Source organism: Miscanthus floridulus, chromosome 15, assembly GCF_019320115.1.
Source record: "Miscanthus floridulus cultivar M001 chromosome 15, ASM1932011v1, whole genome shotgun sequence".
NCBI classification, from domain to species: Eukaryota; Viridiplantae; Streptophyta; class Magnoliopsida; order Poales; family Poaceae; genus Miscanthus; species Miscanthus floridulus.
In genome coordinates, this window is record NC_089594.1 from 63843814 (window position 1) to 63849310 (window position 5497).

The 5497-nt window shown below is 49.2% G+C and overlaps 1 pseudogene; it reads right to left on the minus strand.

Moving 5' to 3' along the window:
- Positions 1 to 3565: 3565 nt before the first annotated feature.
- On the minus strand, positions 3566 to 5068 carry LOC136506488 (probable methyltransferase TCM_000336; annotated as a pseudogene).
- Between the last annotated feature and the right edge of the window lie 429 nt (positions 5069 to 5497).

The following is a 5497-nucleotide window of genomic DNA, read 5'->3' on the forward strand; positions in this document are numbered from 1 at the left end:
CAAGCCTCTCCCGAATGCTCCCCGCCGTCTTCACTATCAAGCTTCCGGCCGAAACGCCGCGGGCCTTGTTCCCTCCGATACACGGTGGCGGCCACACCACAAACGCGGTTGGTGTGATCTTGCAAGACTACAAGCCCCTCTGATGTACAATGATGGTGCTCGCAAGCACCGAGTGGTAAGAGGTATGCAAACCTCACTAAACACTAGGTCTAAACCTAGAGCAAGCGCATAAGCGGTGGTCTAATCAACCTAAGCACTTCGCAAAGCACCTACGCTAATCACCTGATGAATCACTAAACACTATGCAAGTGTAGATCACTAAAATGGTGTATCAACACCCTTGGTATGTTTCCTCAGCTCCACTGTTCTCATTTGGCCGGTTATGGGTTGTATTTATAAGCCTCACTGAGAAAGTAGCCGTTGGGGATGAAATCCCGCTTTTCTGCTACTGACGGGATGCTGAACTCATCCTGACCGGACGCGTCTGGTCGTCCCGACCGTTGGAGCCACGAACACTTGATCGGACACTGCCAGCGTCCGGTCACATGCGACCGGACACGTCCGGTCGCAGTTTCGCCGCTCAGGAACCTCTCTGTACTCGATCGGACGCTGCTGCCCTGCGTCCGATCGGTTGCCGCCAGCGTCCGGTCCAGCCTCCGGTCGCTGCTGATGACGCCTGTCTACCAAGCCTCCGATCCAGTGTCTGGTCACTTCTTCCAGCGTCCGGTCTAGCGTCTGGTCGCCTCTACGAGCTCGTTTCTTCGCGATCTTGCGTACGGCTTGGTTCCTATCTTCATGCTTGGACTTGGCTTGATATCTTGGGTCTTCTCTTGTGCTTCTAAGGTCTTGCTTGAGGTGTTGATCATCAGATCATCACGTCGCCTTTGTCCAAGTCACGTCTTGCATCCTATTGAACTACAAAACAATCACTTGCAAATTCATTAGTCCAATTTGGTTGTGTTGATCATCAAACACCAAAATCCAAAGTAAATGGGCCAAGGGTCCATTTTCCTTACAGGTAGTGTTGGTGGCTATGGCTGAACTGCACGCGTGGTCGCCGCGACTGCCTACATAGCCACTGCCTCTGTGACAGCAAGGCGCGCGGCACGGTTGTCAACTGGAGCTCCCTGCACTGCGCCTCCGGGGTTGATCACCACACCACCGGCTGCGGCACGCCTAGCCCTCTCGCTGCTGGTGGACATGGCTGCTCTCCAAAACCCCAAAGAACCCCTCGGCTCCGATACCAATTGTTAGCCCTAAATGGATCTCAGATTCAGATTGGGGAAAGCCCAAAGGACAGCTTGGCCATAGGCCGCTTGTTGGAATTGAAATGCAAAGGACTTGGCTTATATTACAAGATGGTCTGCCACTGCTTATATAAAGCAGTCGGCTGCTCTCCTCACCTGCTCTAGCATATTCTAGCCACTAAAGTGGATGCTGAGCATATTCCTATTACAAGGCTTAGAAGCCTGAAAAGTAAATTGCAGAAAAGTAAGATACAAGTGCCGAGCACTAGGCTTATCTATCAGATTCACCTAGGGCTTGTTTGGTTGCCCTCCCCAGCCCTCAGCCAGGTCCGTCTCATGCAGGGGCGATATGTTTGGTTGCCTGGCCTCCCACCACAGCCATGCTTGTCAGATGTAGGGAGCATCCTGTGGCCTAGCTCAAGAGGCACGTGGAATTTGGCCTTCGCTGCCGAGCCTGGCTTAGTGGAGCACGCGCGTGGGCCGCACGGATGCACCCTCGCCCTGCCTGCTCGATAGGGTTACCACTTGCACCGTGCTCCCTCACCTTCCTATCCGCTCCGCTCTCTTGTTCCTGCACATTCGGTAGTGAGCTCCGGTCTTCGCTCCCTCTCTGCTCCACCCTCTTGCTCCTCTAGATTCAGCAGTGAGCTCCTGTCTCTGGCTTCCTCTCTGCTCTGCTCTGCTCTCTTACTCCTCTAAATTCAGCAGTGAAATCCCATCTCTGGCTTCCTCTCCGCTTCGCTCTCTTGCTCCTCCAGATTCGGCGGTGAGCTCCTGTCTTCGGCTCCTTGGTTGGGCCAGGGAACCCATCAGCAACAGTAGGCCCCCCACTTCCTCCATCTGTGGTCTATCCATTGATTTGAGCATCTTTTGCCTTCTTATTCTCCCTATTCCCTCTGTCTTGGCACATTTTTGTTACATTTTCCCTGCTAGATTTATGATTATATGAAGTATTTCATGACTTACCTGCTGCTAGATTTCTATTTTTGCTTCCCTTCTTTCTTTGTTGTTGTTTCCTTGAGATGAAAACCTTGGTAAGTCATGTGCCTATGATGAACAATTTGGTATGAATATTGATGTTCTTGGGGTTTATGATACTAATATCTGTATGTGGACAAACGGTATCTATAACCACTTGCGATACAATGAGCTTGCCTGATTCGCATACCTGCTAGGCTGCTACGAGCTGGTAGACGTGCTGGCTGCTAAAAATTCATAATAACAATGGATTACCTGTTGGTAGACTATACCAATAAAACCTCGATCGGTAAATCCGTTTTCTCCCGTGCTCATCGTACAGTAAATATCTGATATACTCCCTCCATTCCAAATTGCAAGTCGTTTTTGCTTTTCTAGGTTCATAGTGTCTACTATGTATTAGAAAAAGTGTATATCTACATGCATAACAAAAACTATGTATCTAGAAAAGCCAAAACAATTTACAATTTGGAACGCAGAGAGTGCAAAATATTATGCACCGGTCATTGTTCGGTTAATATATGAAATATGCCCATAAGTTGTTACCTTGGAATATTTGTTTTGTTTCAAAACTCATAAGTTATTTATTTCTTGGCGTTATCGTCTAATTCATCTTTATCTTCCAAGAATATTGAAATTGACAGAGTTTATGCATCTCTTGAAAAATAATAGAAACACAGTTTTCCCTGCAATTTAACAGCTTTCTACTTTTGACAAATGACGTGATTTCCTGTAATCTTCGATTGGGACGGCATCAGAGCAGCAGCGTGGGCTCTAACACTTCAGAGAAACAGGATAGAGGATGTTTTGTCTCTGTGTTCAGAGAAATGTTTAAAAAGAGAGCTAACAAAATGCCTCCTTCGTCTGTGAATAAATCAATTTCTAGAGTTTTTTCAAATGTTTCAAGTTTGACTGAATTTATAAAAAAAACGTCGAGATTTTATGACACCAAATTAATATCATTAGATACATTATAAATTATATTATCATAATATATGTTTATTTTGTATCACAAATATGTGTAATTTTTTCTATACTTCTAATGAAATATAAAAAATTTGACTTAGGACAACTCTAAAAATTAGTTTATTTAGAACGGAGGGAGTACAGAAAGCAGAGCCAGAGAAAATGGTGCTTTCCAAACCGCTCCTCAAGTTCGGTTAATTATTTCATATACCGAATCCCAGAACTATGCACGTGTATGATGTTGTTTCGGCCGCAGTGGTCACCATTTGCGCTTCCTTTGGTGGCGGCAGGCCAGATTGATATGATGTTGCCGCACGAATTCGGTGGAAACAAAAGTCTCCTACCCAGGAAAGGAAGTCTGCCGCCAAATTGATCTACAACCATGTGAGAACCATTCCTATCCGGACAGTCATGACTACCTCTCCCTTCTCCATGAACTGGGTGAGAAGCTCGCTGTACTTGTGGAACAGCGGGTCCACGATGCCCGGCCCGAAGTGGTGGCTGAGCATGGATTCATGGATGGCCCTGACAGCCATAGCTATCATCCTGCCATCTCTCTCGGCATCGCCTCCGCCATGAGTCGCCTCGTATGTCCGCACGTGGTCGAGGCTGGAGGAGCCTTCTCTGCTCACCTCCTCCTGGACCTCCCGTACGCTGGGCGCGTAGAACGGCACGTCGTAGGCGTCCACCTACTCCTGCTCGGCCAAGCCCTGCGAAACAAGCGCTGCAAGGGACTCGGAGAGGAGATCCCACAGCAGCAGGGTGGTTTTCACGTCCGTGAAGCCCTCCGTCTGCCGTCCATGCATCAAGATAACTATGCGTCCGCCAGAGACGACCTCGGCGGCACGCGACCGGAGGAAAAGGCGGAAGTCTCTCTGGAACTGTCTCAGGTAAGCCGCCAGCACGGCAGGAGGGCTCGTGCTTGATATGAACATCTTCCCCTTGTTAATCGGCGTGTTCGTCTCATCGTCACAAAGTCGAGGGACCTGAAATTCATTCATGGAATGTCTCAGGTAGGTGATCGAGTGTGATGCTAACAAATTAACGTTACAACTTACAAGTAAATGGGACGGACGTAGATGTACCTGAGAGAGCCAGTGCAGGCTAGCGAAGGAGCAAACCAAGTGCAGGCTCCTTTTCGGGACCCGTAGAAGGATCCCGGGACGCCGGACACGAGAACCGTAGGCAACTGCTGATCATCGGCCGCCTTCAGCCTGGAAGTGATGAACTCCGGCAGCTGGGAGAAGACGGTGTTGAAGTCGTTGTTAGGAAGATCGTTGAGGAGCACCGAGAACTCTGGCGGCGGCGATCCGTCGTTGCTCCTGCACAGCTTGCCTGGGGCGAAGCTACACTATGGTTTGGGGGTGAACAGGCACCCCCCAAAAATGCAAAATCAATGAGTTTGGTTAAAATTTCACCACATATGCACCCCCATGAGACATGTCTATGCACCCCCGACAAGTGCACCCTCCTCTAATTTGTTTTAGCTTCGCCACTGCTTGCCTATGCTGGTGACGATGTCCGCCACCATGCTGAGCGCGTTCGTCCCCGTGGAGCACCCAAGGTCTGCCACCGTGAACGTCTCCGGTCTGAGTGACACGTACAGCTGCGTTGCTGAATCGATCACAAGGCTCCTCACGGTGTCCATGCCCTTCTTCTGCAGGAACGCGCGCGTGCATGCGTGCATCAGACAACTAGCTAGTGGGTGAACATGCACCGTCTAATAATGGATTTTATTATATGGTTGTGACTGACGAGATCGATAATTAACTATGGTGTGTGTGACGAGCGAGACTGCTGACCTGAGTCGCAGAGTTCTTCGCGTAACTGTCCTCGCCGAGGCCTGCCTTCATCTGGAGGATGGCCTCCACGTTCATGGACGCAGGTTTGTTGGAGTTGGAGCTGCCCAGCATGGCCCCACATCCATAGCATTTGTGATTACGGATCACAGACTGCATTTGCTTATAACATAATTAAGGATTACGGACCACAGACTACATTTGTGAATGAATAATATATATGCTAGTGGGTAATGGCGATGTTGACCACCCAATGGACAAAAGGACAAGCACAAGCATCTTGTGCTGGGGATCCAGCAGCTGGACCCTTTTTTCCAATTTGCCGGCACACCTGGTGGATGTCTCTGAGGGCCTGTTCGGATGAAGCCCTGCCTGGCAAATGCATCCTGCCCCAGGCGTCAAAAATGGGACGTCTAGGATTCATGTCTGGTCTAGGCAAGTTTGGCTAGCTCCAATCCAAACAGGCCCTGAGTCTGCAGGTTACATACATAGTATTTAGGTCTTATT